Raw genomic sequence first — 23,402 nt, 5'->3', positions numbered from 1 at the left:
ACGATGGACTCTGAAAAACAAACTGAGGGTTCTAGAGGGGAGGGGGGTGGGAGGATGGGTTGGACTGGTGGTGGGTATTGAGGAGGGCACGTTCTGCATGGAGCACTGGGTGTTATGCACGAACAATGAATCATGGAACACTTCATCTAGAACTAATGATGTAATGTATGGGGATTAACATAAGAATAAAAAAAAAAAAGAAAAAAAAAAAAGATCTTGACTCCAAAAAAAAAAAAAAGAATAGCTTAACATGAGAAAACTGTCAATGTTATTGACTGTATTTATAGAGTAAAGGAGAAAAATCACATAGTCATTCCAAGAGTTGAAGTATAAAGTACTTGATAAGGTTACACATTTATATTTATAATGTCTTCAGAAACACAGGAATATTAATTCTCTATACTAGCAATAATGAACCAGAAATGGCAATACCATTCATAAAAGCACCAAAAATTGTAAGATATTTAACAATTCACAAACATGGCACAACACCTTTACCCTGAAATTTTTAAATTCTATTAAAGGACATAAAAGAAGATCTGAAAAAAATTATAAAATATGTTCTTAGATAAGACAGCTTATCTTAGTAAGGATGTCAGCTCTTCAAAAATTATAAGTTCAAATCATATTTTAAAATGTTAGCAGGAACTTTTTTAGAAACTTGAGAAACTCATTCTAAAATGTATATGGAATAGTAGCCCATGAAAAGATGAATCAATTTTGAAAAAGAAAATGAAAAAGGGGATGATAATACAACTATTAAGAGCTGGCATACTACAGAAATTTTAAAAAACAGCAGCAGCAAGATAGAGACACGAGAACAAATAAACCAACAAACAAAACAAACAGAAAGCTCATAAATAGACCCATGATACACAGAACCTGACATATGAAAAAGGTGGCATCACAAAGGTGGCAAAGCCATCTTCATGAGGAAAGAATAGATTGCTTAGAAATTCTGTTGATGTGTGAAGAAAAATTAAGTTAGATCCCTACCTTACGCTGAGTACAAAGAACTTCAGACAGCTTAAAGATATAATAAAAAGGTGACACCTGGCTGGCTCAGTCGTTAAGCGTCTGCCTTCAGTTCAGGTCATGATCCCAGAGTCCTGGGATCGAGCCCCGCATCGGGCTCCCTGCTCCGCGGGAGGCCTGCTTCTCCCTCTGCTGCTCCCCTTGCTTGTGTTCCCTCTCTCCCTGCCTCTCTCTCTGTCAAATAAATAAATAAAATCTAAAAAAAAAAAGATATGATAAAAAAATAAAACTATCAAGCTAATGGAAGAAAATGTAGGAAAATATCTTTGTAACTTATCCCTCAATTATATCTCAATAAAGCTGAAATTAAAAACAAAATGAAACTTAAGGCCAAAACTTGTTGGATTATTTGCCAGGATGGCAAAATTTAATAAGAATACCAAATCTTGGCAAAATGTGTGGGGAGACTGACCTCTTGTGCATAGGATGTGGAAGTGTAAGCTGCCTTAGCCATTCTGGGAAGCAACCTGAAAATATTTATTGAAGTGTGTGTGTGCCTTGGAATCCCAAGATCCCATCTCTTGGTATATGTCCTAGAAAAAAATGTCATGTGGGTTATCATGGGAACATATACAAAAGTTCATCCAACTTTTTTCAAGATAGTAGGAAGTAAAAGCAGTCCAGCCATTTTAACCAGGGGAATAGTTACATAAAAGAGGGTGGATGCAGACTATGGAAGAAATGTGACAACTAAAAGCAACAAAGTAGGTGTACATATAGCACACAGGTAGATTTTAAACCCATAAGTTAAAAGAGAAAAAAATAGAAGGATATTTAAGGCATAAAATTATTCATGCGTATTAAAAACAAATACACACCTTTGTATGTATTATTCCCACACCTCTTCCCATAGCTCTTCCTAAAAACTACACACAGGAAAAAAGAAAGCAAATAAAAATTCCTACAACTGATACTAAAATGCGGGGGGAAAATCCTAGTCTCTAATTTATTTTTTTTTAAGATTTTATTTATTTATTTGAGAGAGACACAGAGAGAGAGAGAGAGCACAGAGGAAGAGTGAGAGGGAGAAGCTGACTCCACGCTGAGCAGAGAGCCTGACATGGGGCCGGATCCCAGGACCCTGAGGTCATGACCTAAGCTGAAGGCAGACACTTAACGGACTGAGCCTCCCCTACAATGTCTAATTTAAATGCAAGTTGGGAAAGATAAAGTAGAGACCATCCAGAACCCCCTAAGTGTGTCAAGGTCACAGAATCTGCTTGAAAAGAGTGGAGAATATGTAGTCTTAGTGTTGGTAACATCAACAAGGGTTTGCTGGTAACATAAACAAGGGTTTGCTCCCAGAAGGAAATTATCCAGCCACTAGTGGGAACAGCTGAGAGCTGGCCTGAAATCTGGCAGACTGGCCCTGGCAACAAGAGTAAAAATATATGGGCTTGGAAAAGTCAATAGGAACAAGGGTACAGTTTTGGGAAAGTGCCACCATCAGGAGAAACAGGCACTTTGGAAAGTAGTCATTGTTCCTTGAAGACAGCAGCCAGTGGTAAACAGAAGAAAGAAAAGAAGTAACTGGTAATAAGTACCCCACTGAAAAAACAAATAGAATCAGAAATCTGACCACAAAAAAAGCCACTTAAGAAAACTGCTTTTCACTATAGCAACAGAAGAGGGAGCCCTTGAGCTGAAAAAAAACCAGGGAGGCCCTTGAAATCCTGTCCATTCTCCTTTGAAAGATCCATCTGTTAAAAACTGACTCGGGGCGCCTGGGTGGCTCAGTCGTTAAGCGTCTGCCTTCGGCTCAGGTCATGATCCCAGGGTCCTGGGATCGAGCCCCGCATCGAGCCCCGCATCGAGCCCCGCATCGAGCCCCGCATCGAGCCCCGCATCGAGCCCCGCATCGAGCCCCGCATCGGGCTCCCTGCTCGGCGGGAAGCCTGCTTCTCCCTCTCCCACTCTCCCTGCTTGTGTTCCCTCTCTCGCTGTGTCTCTCTCTGTCAAATAAATAAAATCTTTAAAAAAAAAACTGACTCAGAAAAATCCAGCATGTTCAAGGATGAATAACAATAACAACGAAAATTCAGAATCCACACAAAGTTACTATAAGAAAACACACACACAGACAATCACGAGTTTTGACAGATGAAAGCATACCAGAAAAAGTCCTGTCTCAAAGCAGAAACCAAGACTAAACTAGGAGATACATAAGTGTAGAAGGTCCTGTGGAATCCTCTCCCGATACCCTCTTCAGGACTGAAGCACACATACTCCAAGTTGCTAGAATGTTGGTGGCTGAGTCCTTCTCTGGGGATTTCCTTTGGCCAAAAAAAATTCCTTCACCCAAGGTCAAACCCTCTTCCCAATGTCTACCTGTACCCAATGACTTGTACATGCCAAGATATCTGAGGGCCTTGCCTCAAGGCGGGACAATTCTTTTTTTTTTTTTTTTTTTTAGGGTAGGAACGGCCTTTATTGTTTGCAATAGGAAGTGAAAGAGGAGGGGACACGGCAGCTCTGGCTTGGTGGGGGGGGGGTGGAATGCAGCTCCAAAGACTTCTTCCATTGTTGTCCCCCAAAAGCAAGGTGGGACAATTCTAAAGGGCCATCCCAACTTCAAAACTCATGGGATGAGCTGAGACTTTTGACCTTTGTTGTGATTGATCACGGTCAATGGTATCTGGAGTTGGCTCCTACTGGCCCATGAGAGCCAACTGTTAACATTTTTAAAAATTTTGCAAGCAGGGTGCACCTGGGTGGCTTAGTCAGTTAAGCATCCGACTCTTGGTTTTGGCTCAGATCATGATCTCAGAGTTGTGGGATCGAGCCCATGTCAGGCTCCATGCTCAGCGGGAACTATGTTTGAGATTTTCTCTCTCATTCTCTCCTGCTGCCCCTCCCCCTGCTTGTGCTCTCTCTCCCTCTCTCATAAATGAATAAATCTTTAAAGATTTTTTTTGCAAGCAGGTTGTTAAACATAGCTACTACTAGAATTTAAATTATATAAACTCAAAATTAGATTCTATTCAAAACCAAGGTAACAAATACTCATCACTTCCTAATTATTTTACTACATTTATTATTATCTATGCCCTTGAGGTAATGTCTATTGTTTTTGCATGGGTGTTACTATGCATTTCTATCCAGATCCATGTTTAGTGATGTCATGTTTGTAGCTTAAAATTGGCCAGGATGGAAGTATTTATATGCTGGAAAATGTTACAAATTAGAGCTTTTTATCCCTCTGAGAATTGGTTATTAAAAATGTAGCAGCATAACACTAATTACAGTTCAGCATCTCCTTTTATCCAATCCTCCTTCCTTTGCATCATCATAAGTGTTGATCCCAAGGCTAATCTCTAATAAACCTCATGCACACAATTATCTGTCTCAGAGTCTGTGTCCCAGAGAATGCAACCTAAAACGACAAAGAATAGCTAGGATCAAATGTATCATATAGGACATAGAGGATGGAAATAAGAAAAGCCAAGAAAAATGAAATAAAGAAATTAAAACAATCGAGGAGAAAATAATATAAAAATCAGACACCCAACATCCAACATACATACTTCTGGATGCATTGAAAAAGACAACCAAATAATAAAATAGAATTAATATTTACAACTATAATTCAATAACATTTCTTTTGTAAGGGTGGAGGGAAAGAAGACATGAATCTACATACTGAAAGAGCACATGATGTACTAAGACCCAGATTAGTCAACATTTAGATCTTAGAAAATTATACTTTAATATAAAGGGAAAAAATTACCTGTGCTTTCTGTCAAAAAGATCAAGTCACTTTCTAAGGATAGCAAATCAGTTTACATCAGAGTTCCCAGCTATTTTCAAAGTCAGAAAATAGTAAAGCGACATTTATAATATAATCAAGGGAAAAGACTTCTACAGGCAAACAAACCATCCTGCAAGTAGCAATTTTTCAGTATGATAAATACCTGGGATTATTATCCTAATGAGTTCTTCCTGAGGACAAACTGTACCCAATTAAGAGAGGACCCAGAAAACTTCACCAAAGATACTGGTGGTATGCACTGAATACACTTAGCTATACAACTAAGACTAAAACAAAAGTGGGAGTAAGAATAGCATATAAATTTTCTATGCTCTGACAGTGTAGTAATAAGTTTTAAAAAAATGAGTGAAGTGGGGAGAGAGAAACAGGTGGAACAGCTCACTAACAGGTAAAAAGTGAGAGTTAAAGGGGGTCATTTAAAGCCAACAGATTGTAATCCAAAACATATTAAGGAAAAGAATCAACATTAAGAAAAAGAATACTGTTAACTAAAATTGAATGGTAGAGGGCACAGAAGAGAGAGAGAAGGAAGTGTTGTCAAGTTCTTTCATTATTACTCTGAGTAGGAAATTAATAGTCAATGTATAAAGAAAAAGAGGACCAAGGTATTATGTGAGTATTGCTATAAAGGGAATTTAGAACAAAAATATAAATTTCTGTAATCACTAAGAAAAACACACACACACACACAAAGAAAAATACACACAAATAAAACAACAAAGAGCAAAGGAAACTGAACACATAGTTACTGGAAGACCATGCATTGTTTTGGATATATAAAGATGACATAATTGAGATAAAACGTAGCAGTTCTATAAATATATACATATAAGTGGTCTTATGTCACTTATTGGAAGATTTTCACACTCACTCACAAAATGAAACCCAACTCTGGACTCTACATAGGAGAGCCTAAAATAAAAGAATGAACAAGGGGTGCCTGGGTGGCTCAGTCGGTCAAGCACCTGCCTTTGGCTCAGGTCATGATCCCAGGGTTCTGGGATTGAGCCCCACCTCAGGCTCCCTGCTCAGTGGGAAGGTCTGCTTCTCCCTCTTCCTCTCCCTCTGCTCGTGTGCTCTCTCACTCACTCTCTCTCAAATAAATAAATAAAATCTTTAAAAAAAGAATGAACAAAGATGTATTGGGCAAATGCAAATTTTAAAAAGAGCAGTATCAGGCAAGGTAACATTCAAGCAAAAAAGTATTAAATGAGACAAAGAAGGACACTTTATAGTACCAAAAGCTACAATTCACTATGAAGATATGAGTCATGAATATCTGTGCAATAAATAATATAGCAACTTTTGTAAAGTAGTAACTACAGAAGATTAAAGAAATAGAAAATGCATAATGACTTTAATACATCTCTCTCAGTCCAAGACAATCCAAGAAATAATAGCAACAAAAAAAGTAAGAATTAGGAAAACTAAACAATGTTGGTCTATAAGACAGTCTTATAAGACAAAAGTTTATCAATTTCAGTATAAAATATTACATGATGGTATATCAGTTATCTATTGCTGCATAACAAATTACCTCCAAAATTTAGTGGCTTAAAACAACACACATATATGATCTCACAATTTCTGTGGGTCAGGAGTTCAGTACTGGCTTGACTGGATGGTTCTGGCTTAAGGTCTCTCATGAGGTCGCAGTCAAGAGGTTGGCTGGGGCTGCAGTCATCTGAGGGCTTGACTGTGACTGGAGGATCTGCTTCCAAATTGGCTCAGGCAATAGTTTTTGGCTAAAGGCCATATAGACATCTCCAAAGAGCTTCTAGATATGTGATACTCAAGGGAGTATCACAAATGATCCAAGAGAGACAGAAAGGATGAAGCCACAATGCCTTTTTATGACCTAGTCTCAAAAGTGCCACACTGTCATTTTTACCACATTCTGTTCATTAGAAGCAAGTCCCTAAGTACTGTCCATGTTCAAGGGGAGGGGCTCCACCTTTTGAAGGGAGGAATACCAAAGAATTCATCAATTATGTTTTAAAACCACCACAGATGATGTACCTACCAAAAGTATTTGGATTGTTTTTCTTTTTTTTATTTTTTAATAAAGATTTTATTTATTTATTTGAGACAGAGAGAATGAGAGAGAGAGAGCACATGAGAGGGGGGAGGGTCAGAGGGAGAAGCAGGCTCCCTGCCGAGCAGGGAGCCCGATGCGGGACTCGATCCAGGGACTCCAGGATCATGACCTGAGCCGAAAGCAGTCGCTTAACCAACTGAGCCACCCAGGCGCCCTGGATTGTTTTTCTAATAAAATAAAAAAATTGATCTTTGGATATATAGTCTACTGTCAATACTAAGATAACAAAAGTTTCTTAAATCACAAAAATACTGTACCACAAGGGCCTGTTAACTTTTGAGTCATGCATTCACAGTAGTCATTCAACAGGTGTAAGAAAGGAAGAGTGGGAAGATAAAAAGTTACAGCAAGAAATCCACAGAAACTATGTTTGGTCAGCATGACTCACTAATGGGAATGCTCCAACATTATCTGACTTGCTTGGAAGACAAAACCTTTTAAGAACAGTGCAATTTAAGGATTTGGACCTGGTCCTGCTTAAGTTTAAAGGGCTTTGCCTTGATCAAGAGCCTCAAGCAGAGGACAGCATAAGAGGATAAATACAAAATATTAAGTCTTTTTTGTATGTATGTGGTGATCATTTCCAACTAGGATAAAAGCTACTTATGAAAGACCTTTTTTTTTAGATTTTTTTTTTTTATTTATTTATTTGACAGAGAGAGAGATAGCGAGAGCAGGAACACAAGCAGGGGGAATGGGAGAGGGAGAAGCAGGCTTCTTGCCGAGCAGGGAGCCCAATGTGGGACTCGATCCCAGGACCCTGGGATCATGACCTGAGCCGAAGGCAGACGCTTAACGACTGAGCCACCCAGGCGCCCTACTTATGAAAGACCTTACCATTCTTTTCTATCTAGTTTACCTGTTCAATAAATGAACTACCTAACTGATACCAAGATAAAGAAACATGGTCAGCCTTCATTTCAAGTACCAATTTATAACAAATGCTGAACTAAAGCCCTGGCTTCCAATTCTGCTAGGTAAATAGCTACTGGAATTCATAGCTCTAATTCTATTGACCTTCTATTAAAAAACTCAGGTTTATGGGCACCTGGATCACTCAGTCGGTTAAGCATTTGACTCTTGATTTTGGCTCAGATCATTATCTCAGGGCCCTGGGATTGAGACCTGCACTGGGTTCCTCCTCAGCAGGGAGTCTGCTTCTCTCCCCCTGCCCCTCCCCCGCTCACACTCTCTCTAAAATAAATAAATCTTTAAAAAAAAAAGGCAAACAAACAAACTAAAGTTTACCAGATCCTGGCATTCTCTAATACTTAAAGAGCAAAATCAATCAAGCAACCCTAAAACAATTCTATATTTCTCTAATAAATCAAATGAAAAAATCTCCCAGAGAGAGGAGATAGATTGAGCACATCTGGGACTACTTTCAGGGTAAAGATTCTGTGGATTACTATTTAGAACCAGAGCACAATTACTACAAGCTTCTTATCACATTTAAATGATTTGAATAAACAGTTTGCTTCGGAGATGAGGTCATTCCCATATGGTTATAGACTGGATGAGCTTGTTGACCTTTTCTCACTCCTTGGGAAAGCATTATACATATTTTATTTTTTAAAGATTTATTTATTTATTTATTTGACAGAGATAACGAGAGCAGGAACACAAGCAGGGGGAGTGGGAGAGGAAGAAGCAGGCTTCCCGCGGAGCAGGGAGCCCGATGTGGGGCTGGATCCCAGGACCCTGGGATCATAACCTGAGCCAAAGGCAGAGGCTTAACGACTGACCACTCAGGAACCCCTAGTTTTTACATTTTAAAGAATGCTACAGGTAAGAAAAAGAGGAAGGAGAAGAAGCAACAAAAACCGAATGCAGCCCACAGAGCCAAAAATATTTACTGTAAATTGGCCCTTTACATAAATAGCTTGCTGACACCTATGTTCTACTGGACTCAGCTATCATGAAAACATTTCTAGAAATAATATTTTTCAATAAATATAAGACAAATACCATATGATTTCATTCATACGTGGCATTTAAGAAACAAAACAGATTAACATGAGAAGGAAGAAGAAAAAATAAAAGGGGTGCCTGGGTGGCTCTGTTGGTTGAGCGACTGCTTTTGGCTCAGGTCATGATCCTGGAGTCCCGGGATCAAGTCCCTTATTGGGATCCCTGCTCAGCTGGGAGTCTGCTTCTCCCTCTGACCCTCCCACATCTCATGATCTCTCTCATTCTCTCTCAAATAAATGAATAAAATCTTAAAAGAAAGAAAAGAGAAGGAAACAAACCATAAGAGACTATTAACTATAGAGAACTGAGGGGGGAAGTGGGTGGGGGATGAGCTAAATGGGTGATAGCTATTAAGGAGAGCACTTGTTGTGATGAGCACTGGGTGTTATACATAAGCGATGAATCAATGAATTCTCCTGAAACCAATATTACACTATATGTTACTAGAATTTAAATAAAAACTTGAAATATAAAAATGTGTGTGCATGTGTATATATAATAATTAAGATGTATATACTTCAAAGCCATACTATGGGCAGTTAAAGGGGAAAAAGAATGAGGAAATTGTATTTGAGATAATTCATTCAATAGATATTTGAATATCTACACATGTGCTAAGCACTGGTGATATAATAGTGAACAATCAGATAATCCCTGCTGTCATGGATTGGAAGAAAGTAGTTAAAAGGAGACAAATAAGAAATTACCATATTTTTAAAATTTTTTATTTAAATTCTAGTTAGTTAACATACAGTACAATATTGGTTTAGGAGTAGAATTAAGTGATTAATCACTTACATACAATACCCAGTGCTTATCATAACAAGTGCCCTCCTTAACAATACCTTATTTATTTGAAAGAGAGACAGCAAGAGCGAGAGAGGGAACACAAGCAGGGGGAGTGGGAGAGGGAGAAGCAGACTCCCAGCTGAGCAGGGAACCTGATGTGGGGCTCCAACCCAGGACCCTGGGATCACGACCTGAGCTGAAGGCAGACACTTAACAACTGAGCCACCCAGGCACCCCACAAGTGCCCTCCTTAATACCCATCACCCATCTAGCCCATCCCCCACCCACCTCCTCCATCACTCCTCAGTTTGTTCTCTATCATTAAAAGTCTCTTATGGTTTGTTTTCCTCTCTCTCTCTTCCTCTTCCCATAATCTCATCTGTCTTGTTTCTTAAATTCCACATATGAGTGAAATCATACGGTATTTGTCTCTCTTACTTTGCAATTATAGTATTTTTTGATAAATTCAATAATAATGGGTACATTTACAGGGTAATGAGAGATTATAGAAGGGGTGTCAAAGGAAGATTTCCAAAGGAATGACCACCAGGATGGTGAATGAGGAAAAGGAATTAATCAAGTGAAATAGGGGAAGAAAAAAGTATTACAGTTTAAGAGACTTTCATGCAAAGATTCAGAGGCCATATACAGCATTGTGTACTTGAAAATCTAAAGGTCAGGGGCGCCTGGGTGGCTCATCGTTAAGGGTCCCAGAGTCCTGGGATCAAGTCCCGCATTGGGCTCCCTGCTCTGCGGGGGGTCTGCTTCTCCCTCTGCCTGCCGCTCCCCCTGCTTGTGTTCCCTCTCTCGCTGTGTCTCTCTCTCTCTGTCAAACAAATAAATAAAATCTTTAAAAAAAAAAAAAGAAAAGAAAATCTAAAGGTCAGAAGTGCTGGGACCTACCTCGTAGGGAAGTGGGAGTGAAGGTAGAGAACTAAGAAATGAGGCTAGAGATGTATACAGGCATCAGGTCATATTAAGGGTTTTAAATTTTTTTTTTTTTTTAAGATTTTATTGATTTATTTGACAGAGAGAGACACAGCGAGAGAGGGAACACAAGCAGGGGGAGTGGGAGAGGGAGGAGAAGCAGGCTTCCCGCCGAACAGGGAGCCCGATGCGGGGCTCGATCCCAGGACCCCGGGATCATGACCTGAGCTGAAGGCAGGCGCTTAACGACTGAGCCACCCAGGCGCCCCAAGGGTTTTAAATTTTATACTGAGAATAATGAGAAGCTGTGGATAGATTTAAAGCTGAGGAATAACAAAATTTTCTTCTTAGAGCACATACTCTAGTGGTATAGAGAATGGATTGGAGGGGACAAGACATAGAAAAACTAGCTAATGAAGCTGGGCATGCCTAACACATGTGAGATGGAATGTACTAGTACCAGCTGGTACCAAGTAGAGCATACTATACCAACTACTGAGTTATTCTCTCTCAGCTCCAAATCCTTCCCCCCTCCCCCAAATCCTTCTATAGTTAGCTTTGTGGTGCTGTCTGCAGAAGAACTTTACTAAATTTGGAATTTATTTGATACGAGATAGGGATGGTATTTCCTACTTTTCCACTTGAACAGCCAGTTGTCCCAACACTCCTTACTGAATAACTCATCAGCCAGTGATCTGAAATGTCATCTATAATCCTATATCAAATGAATCCTTAAAGGTAGAGAAGGCCCTATTTTCTGTTTCATTGATTTACCCACATTAGTACCAATAATACCATATTGTGTATTACTATGACTTTTATTTATTTTATACCTGAATCCTTTATTGATTTTTTCCCTGATTTTTAAAATTTAAATCCAATTAATTACCATACAATGTATTATTTGTTTCAGGGGTACAGGTCTGTGATTCATCAGTCTTATACAATGCCCAGTGCTCATTACAACACATACCCTCCACAATGTCCATCACCCAGTTACCCCATCCCTCCACCACTCTCCCCTCCAGCAACCCTCAGTTTGTTTCCTATGATTAACAGTCTCTTATGGTTTGTCTCCTTCTCTGGTTTTTTTTTTTTTTTTAAGATTTTATTTATTTATTTGACAGAGAGAGACACAGCAAGAGAGGAAACACACGCAGGTGGAGTGGGAGAGGGAGAAGCAGGCTTCCCGCAGAGCAGGGAGCCCAATTCGGGGCTCAATACTAGGACCCCGGGATTATGACCTGAACCGAAGGCAGACGCTTAATGACTGAGCCACCCAGGCGCCCCCATTCATATCTTTTTAAATGTTTTTCAATAAAATTTAAAATTTCTCCTCACATCTTATATATATTTTGTTAGATTTATTCCTACATACTTTATTTTTAATGTTATTATAGATGGCATTTTAAACTGTTTTCTCACCATTTGTGGCTGAAGTATAGAAAGTTATTTGATTCTGTATATTGATCTTATACCCAGCCACCTTGCTAAACTCAATTATCACTTCTAATAATTTATGATTATATACTTTGGAGGTCTCTATGAGGATAAGTTATTACCTGTCAATTATTCTTCCTTTTCAGTTCTTATATCTTTTTTCTTTTCCTTGACTTATTGTCCTGTCTAGGACTTCCTGTAAAATTCTGTTTAGAAGTGGTAAAGGATGCCTGAGTGGCTCAGTCTGTTAAGTGTCTGCTTTTGGCTCTGGTCATGATCCCAGGATCCTGGGATCAAGCCCAAGAGGTTGAAAGGTCGGACTCCCTGCTCAGTGGAGTCTGTTTCTCCCTCTGCTGCTCCCTCTCCTGCTCGTGTTCTCTCTCTCACGTGTGCTCTCTCTCTCAAATACATAAATAAAATATTTTTTAAAAAAAAGAAAAAAGGGGTGCCTGGGGGGCTGAGTAGGCTAAGCATCTGCCTTCAGCTCAGGTCATAATCCTGGGGTTCTGGGATAGAGCCCTGCATCAGGCTCCCTGCTCAGTGGGGAGTCTGCTTGTCCCTCTCCCTCTGCTCCTCCCATTCCTGCCCCCACTTGTGCTTTCTCTCTCAAATAAACAAAAATTTTTTTAAAAAAGTGGTAATAGGGGCGCCTGGGGGGCTCAGTCGTTAAGCGTCTGCCTTCGGCTCAGGTCACGGTCCCAGGGTCCTGGGATCGAGCCCCACATCAGGCTCCCTGCTCAGCGGGAAGCCTGCTTCTCCCTCTCCCACTCCCCCTGTGTGTTCCCTCTCTTGCTGTGTCTCTCTCGGTCAAATAAATAAATAAACAAAATCTTTAAAAAAAATTAAAAAGTGGTAATAGTAGACATTCTTATTTGGTTCCTGGTGTTTAGAGAATTCGTCTAATGTTTTAATGTTGAGAATAATGTTCACTTTAAGTTTTTTATAGATATCCTTTAACAAATTAGGAAAGTTTCCTTTTTAGTTTGCTAACAGCTTTTATCATGAATGGGTACTGAGAGGGGGGGTCCAAGATGGTACCATAGGAAGAGGAACTCACCTCTTCCCACAGACACACCAGATCTATAGTTACAGTTGGATAATTTCCCCCAGAAAAAGATTTAAAAACTAGATGAACTGCTGTGAAAAGGACCACAATGAGATGGGTAGGAGAGACAGAGGCACAGTCTTGTAAAACACCCCAACCCCAGTGCAGCAACATACAACAAGGGGACCTCACCAGACAGGCACTTCTCCTGGAGGTGCAAAGGGTTGGTGCCCTATATTGGTCACTCAGGGGCCTGAGATCTGCACTGGAGAGACAAACCCCTAGAACATGTGGCTTGGAAAACCAATGGAGCTGATGTCCAGGGTCCCAAAGTGCTCCAGGAAACTAAGATTTCCCACTGGAGGGCTTGCCTGCAGACTCACTCAACCCAAGACCATGTGAAAAAACAGCAGTTGGAAAAGCACCTAGCACAACCCACAAGCAGGAGGGCTATCATAGGCATGGAAGTCCCACTTGAGGAGTGAGGGGTTCAAGCCCAACACTGGATACCCTCCACCCCGGGGATCTGTACCAGGAAGACAAGCCCCCATAATGTCTGGTTTTAAAATTCAGCAGGGCTTAACTCTGGGAAGGTTAGAGGGGTATAGGAAAATGAGACTCCATTCCTAAAAGGTCCACACACAAATTCACTCTGTTGGTGACCCAGCATAGAGGAAGCAGTTTGAAAAGTACCTGGGCCAGGGGTGCCTGGGTGGCTCAGTCGGTCAAGCGGCTGTCTTCGGCTTAGGTCATGATCCCAGAGTCCTGGGATCGAGTCCTGTGTTGGGCTCTCTGTGCAGTGGGGAGCCTGCTTCTCCCTCTGCCTGCCGTTCTGCCTACTTGTGCTCTCTCTCTAGCTCTCTCTTTGATAAATAAATAAAATCTTTAAAAAAAAAAAAGTACCTGGGCTATATGTGAAGGAGATTTACTGGCTAATTTTAGGTCATGGGCAAAAGGGACAGGAATCTGTAGGAAATTTCTCTGGGAACAGAAATGCTGGCAGGTGCCATTTTTCTTGCTCTCCTTCAGCCTAGCTGGCCTGACACTGGTGGCTGCCAGTTCTGACAGTCTTCATCTACCTTGCTAGCAAGGCTGGCTCTGAACTGGCATTCCCCTGCAGACCCGCACTGCCCAACCCACCTACCCCAGCAGGCACCCTCCATAGGGGCCAGTGCACCTCCAAAATGACTGCTGCCTGGGGGCAGGGTGCCAGTCCCACTTACCAGCACACCTGCAACAGTCCTAAAGGGCCTTGCAGCCAACCACACCAAGTGCTAACCCTACCCACCAGCATGCTGGCAATAGTTACAACTGAGCCTCTTAGGCAGCCTTGCTGGGAGCCAGCCCTGACCACCAGCATGCCTACAATAGTTGCAGCTAGGTATTGTAGCCAGCCAGGCCAAAGGCCAGTTCCACTCACCAGGAAGCCCACAGCAGTTATAGCCCAGTCACAATGCAGCCCACACAGAGGACACACCTGGAGTGCCTGGTTCTGGTGATCAGAAAGGACTGCACTTCCAAACCTCACAGGATGCCTTCTACAGAAGGCCCCTACCTTCAAGACCAGGAGATGTAGCTAACCACAGACAGTCACACAAAATGAGGAGACCAAGGAATATGTTACAAACAAAAGAACAAGACATAGCCCCAGAAAAAGAACTAAATGAGATACAGATAAGCCAACTACCTGATAATGAGTTTGAAGTAATGATCATAAAGATGCTCATTGAACTTGGGAGAGAGTGGATAAACTCAGTAAGAACTTCAACAAACAGATAGAAAATGTAAAAAAGAAGAAATCACAGCTGAAGAATACAATGATTAAAATGAAAAATACATAAGGGAAGTAGATTAGAGGATGCAGAAGAGCAAATTAGCAACCTGGAACACAGGGCACTGAAAATCATCCATGCTGACTAGCAAAAAGAAAAAATTTAAATGATAATAGGTTAAGGGACCTCTAGGGCAATATCAAACACACTGACATTTGCATTATAGGGAGTCTCAGAAGGATGAAAGAGAGAGAGAAACAGGTACAAAACTTATTTGAAGAAATAATAGCTAAAAATTTCCCTAACTTGGGAAAGAAACAAACATCTAGGTCCAGGACACATAGAGAACCCCAAACAAGATGAACCCAAAGAGGTCCACACAAAGAAAGACACGTACTAATTAAAATGTCAAAAATTAAAGGCAGAATCTTAAATGCAAGAGAACAGCAACTAGTTACATACAGGGGAACACCCAAAAGACTATAAGCTGATTATTCAGCTGAAACTTTGCAGGCCAGAAGAGAGTGGCATGATATATTCAAAGTGCTGAAAGAAAAAACACCTACAACCAAGGATACTCTAGCAAGGTTATCATTCAGAATTGGAGAGAAAAAGAGTTTCCCCGACAAACAAAAGTTAAAGAAGTTCATCACCACTAAACCAGCCTTACAGGAAATACAGGAACTTCTTTAAGTGGAAAAGAAAAGGTCATACGTAGAAGTAGAAAACTGTGAAAGAAAAAATTTCACTGGTAAAAATAAACATATAAAAAGTAAAAGTAGTAGATCAATCACTTATAAAGCTACTATAAAGGTTAAAAGACAAAAGTAGTAAAATCAACTATATCCAGAGTAATTAGTTAAGGGATACACAAAATAAAAAAGGTACAGAATATGAAATCAAATACACAGATTGTGGGCAGTGGGAGAGTAAAAATGTAGTGCCTTTGGACTGTTTTTGAACCTAAGTGACCATCAACTTCAAATAGACTGCTATAGGGGCACCTGGGTGGCTCAGTCGTTAAGTGTCTGCCTTCGGCTCAGGTCATGATCCCAGGGTCCTGGAATCGAACCCTGCATCAGGCTCTGCTAGGCGGGAAGCCTGCTTCTCCTTCTCCTACTCCCCCTGTTTGTGTTTCCTCTCTTGCTGTGTCTCTCTCTGTCAAATAAATAAATAAAATCTTAAAAAAAAATAGACTGCTATATACATATGGTATTATATATGAACCTCATGGTACCACAAACCAAAAGCCTATAACAGACACATAAAAAATAAAAAGAAATCTAAGCATAACACTAAAGAAGGTCATCAAACCACAAGGGAATACAGCAAGAAAAGAAAAAAGGAACAGAAAACTACAAAAACAACCAAAACAATTAGCAAAACTGCAATGAGTACATACCTTATTTTAAAGGTAAATGATTGGGGCACCTGGGTGGCCGATAACTGCTATCTGACTTGCTTACACCAAGCCCCATCCAAGCATGATTTGGTGTATCTGCCCTTCCCAGTCATGCTTGCCTCAGTACCAGTGCTTTGGGTCCCCTTCCCCAGAAGACTGGCACAAACTCCACCAACACTTTGTGTCCCCACCCACGTTTTGCAGGATGTCAGTTCCAGCAATGGAGGCAGATCTCATTTTGCAAGCAGAGCAGCACACACCTTGTTAAAATGTGCCCCACACAGCCAGGGACCAAACACTGCCCACAACAGGCAAAGAGAGTCTCTGCAGACAACTGTACTAAAGGAAAAAGCAGCTAAGACTCAAAAGCAGGGTAAATGAGACACATATGGGAGACACTTCCTGAAATACTAGGTCCTAGGGAACAGGGAACACTGCCTTACAGGGCAATACAGGACTTCTTCTTCATAAGTCCATTACCTTTAAGAGCAGGAGATGTAGCTGACTCTCCTAACACATGGAAACAGAAACAGAGAGTTAGACAAAATGAGGAGACAGAAAAATACATCTCATATTAAAAAAAAAAAAAAAAACAGGACAAAACCGTTCCATGACCTAAGTGAAACAGAGATAAGTAATATGCCTGATAAAGAATTCAAAGTAATGTTCAAAAAGATACTCAGTGGACTTGAGAAAAGAGTGGAGGACATCAGTGAGACCCTCAATGAAGAGTTAAAAAAGAACCAATCAGAGATGAAGAATACAATAAATAAAATTAAAATACATTGATGGAATAAATAGTAAGCTAGAGGAAGCAAAAGAATGAATTAATGACCTGGAAGACAGAGTAAGGGAAACTAATCAAGCTGAGCAAATGAGAGAAAAAAAGAATCATGCAAAATGAGAATAGACATAGGGAACTCAATGACTCCACCAAGCATAATAACATTTGCATTACAGGGATCTCAGAAGAAGAGAGAAAAAAGGGGGTAGAAAATTTATTTGAAGAAATAATAGCTGAAAGCTTCTCTAACCTGTGGAAGGAAAGATATTCAGATCCAGGAGGCACAGAGATCCCCCAATAAGTTCAACTCAAGGAGGTCCACACCAAGACACATAGTAATTAAAATGGCAAAAAGGAGTGATAATGAGAGAATTTTAAAAGCAGCAAAAGAAAAGAAGACAGTTACATACAAGGGAAACCCCATAAGGCTATCAGAGGATTTTCCAGCAGAAACTTTGCAGGCCAGGAAGGAGGAGCAAGATATATTCAAATTGCTGAAAGGGAACAATCTGCAGCCAAGAATACTCTACCCAGGAAGGCTATCATTTAGAATAAAAGGAGAGATAAAGAGTTTCTCAGACAAAAACTAAAGGAGTCCATGACCAATAAATCAGTGGTCATGGAATATTAAAGGGGACTCTTTGAGGGGAAAGGAAAGACCACAAGTGAGAGTATGAAAAGTTGGAAGCACAAACGCAGTAAAAATAAGTATATCTGTAAATATCAATCAAGGAATTGACAAAATTAAATGATGTAAATTATGACACCATATACCTAAAATGTGGGGCAGGGAGAGGAGTAAGAATGTGTTCAAACTTAAGGGACCATCAATTTAATATAGACTGGTATATGCAGAAGATGTTATATACAAACCTAATGGTGACCACAAATCAAAAACCAGTAATAGATATGCAAAGAATAAAGAGAAAGGAATCCAAGTATATCACTAAAAAGCCAACAAACCATGAACAAGAGCAAGAGAAGAAAGGATCAGAGAAAAACTATGAAAAAAAAATACAAAACAAATAACAAAATGGCAATAAATACATATCTACCAATAATTACTTGAATGTAAATGGACTACCTGCTCCAATCACAAGAGAGGGTATCAGAGTGGACTAAAAAACAAGACCCATTTATGCTGTCAACAAGAACTCATTTCAGACCTAGAGACATGTATAGATTGAAAGTGAGAGGGGTGGAGAAACATTTATCATTCAAATAGATGTCAAAAGAAAGCCACAGTAGCAATATTTATATCTGACAAAATAGACTTTAAAACAAACACTGTAGGTGCACCTGGGTGGCTCAGTTGGTTAAGCGTCTGCCTTTGGCTCAGGTCATGATCCCAGGGTCCTGGGATCGAGCCCCACATTGGGCTCCCTGCTCAGTGGAGAGCCTGCTTCTCCCTGTCTCTCTGCTGCTCCCCCAGCTTGTGCTCTCTCACTCTCTCTCAAAGAAAAAAAAAAAAAAGACTGTAACAAGAGATAAAGAAAGACACTATGTAATATAGAGGAAAATACAACAAGAAGACATAACAATTAAAAATATTTATGTATTCAACATGGGAGAACCCAAATACATAAAATGGGTAATAATAGGGGGGCCTGGGTGGCTCAGTTGGTTAAGTGACTGCCTTCGGCTCAGGTCATGATCCCAGGGTCCTGGGATCGAGTCCCACATCGGGCTCCCGGCTCAGCAGAAAAGCCTGCTTCTCCCTCTCCCACTCCCCCTGCTTGTGTTCTCTCTCTCACTCTCTCTCTCTCTGTCAAATAAATAAATAAAATCTTTTAAAAAAAAATGGGTAATAATAAACACAAAGGAACTAATCTATAGTAACACAATAATAGTAGGGGACTTTAACACCCTACTTACATCAATGGACAGATCATCTAAACAGAAAATCAACAAGGAAACAATGGCTTTGAGTGACACTGGACCAGATATATTCAGAACATTCCCCCCTAAGACAGCAAAATACCCATTCTTTTCAAGTGCACATGGAACATTCTCCAGAATAGACCACATATTAGGCTACAAAACAAGTCTCAACAAATTCCAAAAAATTGAAGTCATTCCAACATCTTTTCTGACCACAACACTCTGAAACTAGATATCAACCACAAGAAAAAAATCTGGAAAGAGCATAAATATATGGAGGTTAAATAACATGCTACTGGGGCACCTGGGTAGTTCAGATGGTTAAGCGTCTGCCTTCAGCTCAGGTCATGATCCCAGGGTCCTGAGATCTAGCCCCATGTTGGGCTCCCAGATCAGCAGCGAGTCTGTTTCTCCTGCTCCCTCTGCCTCTCCCCCTGCTTGTGCTCTCTCTCTCTAATGAATAAATTAAAAATTAAAAAAAAAATGCTACTAAACAATGAATGGGTCAACCAAGAAATCAAAGACGAAATCAAATATACATGGAGACAAATGAAAATGAAAACACGATAGTCCAAAATCTTTGGGATGCAGCAAAAGTGGTTCTAAGAGGGAGGTTTATAGCAATACAGGCCTACCTCAAGAAGCAAGAAAAATCTCAAATAAACAACTTAACCTCACACCTAAAGAAAAAGAACAACAAATAAAACCTAAAACGAGCAGAAGGAAGGAAATAATAAAGATCAGAGTAGAAATAAATGATATAGAAATTAAAAACACAACAGAACAGGGGTGCCTGGGTGGCTCAGTTGGTTAAGCGACTGCCTTCGGCTCAGGTCATGATCCTGGAGTCCCTGGATCGAGTCCCGCATCGGGCTCCCTGCTTGGCAGGGAGCCTGCTTCTGCCTCTGACCCTCCCCCCTCTCATGTGCTCTCTCTCTCTCATTCTCTCTGTCTCAAATAAATAAATAAATAAAATCTTTAAAAAAAAAAAACAAAAACAAAAACACAACAGAACAGATTAATAAAACCAGGAGCTGGTTCTTTGAAAAGATCAACAAAATTGATAAACCTTTAGCCAGACTCATCCAAAAAGTGTGCGCATGAGAGAGGGAATGCAAATAAACAAAATCACAAATGAAAGAGGAGAAATAACAACCAATACCACAGAAATACAAACAACTGTAAGAGAAAATTATGAAAAATTATATGCCAACAAACTGGAAAATGTAGAAGAAATGGATAAACTCCTAGAAACATAGAACCTACCAAAACTGAAACAGAAAGAAATAGAAAATTTGAACAGACCAATTACCAGCAATGAAATTGAATTAGTAATCACAAAATTCCCAACAAACAAAAGTCCAGGACCAGAAAGCTTCACAGGCAAATTCTACTAAATATTTAAAGAAGAGTTAATACTTACTCTTCTCAAACTATTCCAAAAAAGAGAAGAGGGAGAAAAGCTTCCAAATTCATTCTATGAGGCCAGCATTACCCTGATACTAAAACCAGTTGAAGACACTACAAAAAACAACTACAGGCAGTATCTCTGATGAACAAAGATGTAAAAATCCTCAATGAAATATTAGCAAATGGAATCTAAGAATAGATTATAAAAATCATTCACCACAATCAAGTGGGATTTATTTTTGGGATGCAAGCATGGTTCAATATTCATAAATCAATCAACATGATACATCACATCAATAAGAGAAAGGATAAAAACTATATGATCATTCCAATAGGTGGAGAAAAAGCATTTGACAAAGTACAACATCCATTCATGATAAAAACCTGCAACAAAGTAGGTCTAGAGGGAACATGCCTCAACATAATAAAGGTTTTATGGTTTTTATTTTTTTTTAAGATTTTATTTATTTGACAGAGAGACACAGTGAGAGAGGGAACACAAGCAGAGGGAGTGGGAGAGGAAGAAGGAGAAGCAGGCTTCCGCCGAGCAGGGAACCTAATGTGGGGCTTGATCCCAGGACCCTGGGACCACGACCCGAGCTGAAGGCAGACGCTTAATGACTGAGCCACCCAGGTGCCCCATAATAAAGGTTTTATATGAAAAACTCACAGCAAATATCATAATCAATGTTGAAGAACTGAGAGCTTTCCCCCAAGGTTAGGAATAAGACAAGGATGTCCACTCTCACCACTTTTATTCAACATAGTACTAGAAGTCCTACCCATAGCAATCAGACATGAGAAAGAAATAAAAGGCATCTAAATTGCTAAGGAAGAAGTAAAAATGGCACTATTTGCAGATGACATGATACTATATAGAGAGATCACTAAAGACTCCACCAAAAAACTACTAGAACTGATAAATGGATTCAGTAAAGTCACAGGATATAAAATCAATGTACAGAAATCTGTTACATTTCTATACACTAATAATGAAGCAGCAGAAAGAGAAATTAAGAAAACAGACTCATTTACAAATGCACCAAAAACAATAAAATACCAGGAATAAACTTAACCAGGGAGGTGAAAGACCTGTACTCTGTAAGCTATAAAACATTTATGAAAGAAATTGAAGATGACACAAAGAAAGAAAAAGACATTCCACGCTCAAGGGTTGGAAGAATAAATATTGTTAAAATGTCTATACTACCCAAAGAAATCTACACATTTAATGCAATCCCTATCATAATAGAACAGCATTTTAAACAGAACTAGAACAAACACTCCTAAAATATGTATAGAATCACAAAAGACCCTGAATAGCCAAAGCAGTCTTGAGAAAGAAAAAACAAAATCAGATGTATCACAATTCCAGACTTCAAGTTACATTACAAAGCTGTAGTAGTCAAAATAAAGATGGTGCTGGCACAAAAATAGAAACATATTATCAATGGAACATAATAGAAAACCCAGAAATAAACCCACAACTATATGGTCAATTAATCTTTGACAAAGGAGGAAAGAATACACAATGAAAAAAAGACAAATCTCTTCAAAAAGTGGTGTTGGATGGGACACTTGGGTGCCTCAGTCGGTTGGGTGTCCGACTCTTGGTTTCTACTCAGATCATGATCTCAGGGTTCTGGGATCAAGCCCTGTGCCCAGCTCCGTGCCGAGCACAGAGTCTGCTTATCCATCTCCCTCCCCCTCTGCTCTTCCCCCAACTTGTGTGCTTTCTCCCTCTTTCTCTCAAATAAATGGATGAAAAATCTTAAAAAAAAAAAAAAAGTGTTGGGAAAACTGGACAGCTACATGCAAAAGAATGGAACTGGACCACCTTCTTACACCATACACAAAAATAAACTCAAAATGGATTAAAGACCTAAATGTGAGGCCTGAAACCATAAAAATTCTTGAAGGCAATAATTTCTCTGACATTCGCCATAGCCACGTTTTTCTATATATGTCTCCTGAGGCAAAGGAAATAAAAGCAAAAATAAACTCTTAGGACTACATCAAAATAAAAAGCTTTTGCATAACAAAGGGAACAATCAACAAAACTAAAAGGCAAGTTATTGAATGGGAGAAGATATTTGCAAATGACATTATCTGATAAAGGGTTAGTATCCAAAATATATAAAGAATTTATAAAACTCAACACCCAAAAAAACAAATAATCCAATCAAAAATGGGAAGAAGACATGAACAGACACTTCCCCAAAAAGACATCCAGATGGAAAACAAACATGAAAAGATGCTCATAATCACTGATCACCAGAGAAATGCAAATCAAAATTACAATGAGCTATCACCTCACACCTGTCAGAATGGCTAAAATCAAAAGCACAAGAAACAAGTGGTGGCAAAGATGTGGAGAAAAAGGAACCCTTGTGCACTGGTGGTGGGAATGCAGACTGGTGCAGCTACTGTGGAAAAGAGTATGGAGGTTCCTCAAAAAATTAAAAATAGAACTACCCTAGGGGTGCCTGAGTGGCTCAGTTGGTTGAGCATCCGACTCTTGGTTTTGGCTCAGGTCATAATTTCATGGTTGTGGGATTGAGCCCCGAGTCAGGGTCTGCACTCAGTGCAGAGTCTCCTTCAGATTCTTACTCCCTCCCCATCTTTGGATGCAAAAATACTCAACAAAATATTAGTAAACCAAATTCAACAATACATTAAAATTAAATACATTTACCTCAATCAAATGGGATTTATTCCAGGGATGCAATGATGGCTCACTGTCTGCAAATCAATCAAACAACATTAACACAATGATGGATACCAATCATATGATTATGTCATTCCTAAATGCCGGAAAAGCATTTGACAAAATTCACCATTCATTCATGATAAAAACTCTCAACAAAGTGGGTTTAGAGGGAACATATCTTAACATAATAAAAGCCATATATGGTGCTCGCTTCGGCAGCACATATACTAAAATTGGAACGATACAGAGAAGATTAGCATGGCCCCTGCGCGAGGATGACAAGCAAATTCGTGAAGCGTTCCATATTTTTCTGTGTAAAGAGCCGAGATGCCCTTCAACAGATGAATGGATAAAGAAGATGTGGTCCAT

At 39.7% G+C, this 23,402-nt stretch overlaps 1 protein-coding gene and 1 non-coding gene across 3 annotated transcripts in view; one reads left to right on the top strand and one right to left on the bottom strand.

The window, feature by feature from the left end:
• The window catches only part of LARP4 (La ribonucleoprotein 4), a 207,018-nt gene that overhangs the window by 159,007 nt on the left and 24,609 nt on the right, over positions 1-23,402 (bottom strand). The window lies entirely within an intron of this gene.
• LOC115941554 (U6 spliceosomal RNA) lies at positions 23,237-23,343 on the top strand. The gene has a single exon (XR_004076288.1). It is a non-coding gene; the product is annotated as a U6 spliceosomal RNA (small nuclear RNA).

This window comes from Leptonychotes weddellii, chromosome 5 (genome assembly GCF_054177405.1).
Source record: "Leptonychotes weddellii isolate Sample4059 chromosome 5, ASM5417740v2, whole genome shotgun sequence".
Lineage (NCBI taxonomy): Eukaryota > Metazoa > Chordata > Mammalia > Carnivora > Phocidae > Leptonychotes > Leptonychotes weddellii.
The sequence above is the reverse complement of the archived record's forward strand: the minus strand, read 5'-3'. Positions and strand labels throughout refer to the sequence as shown.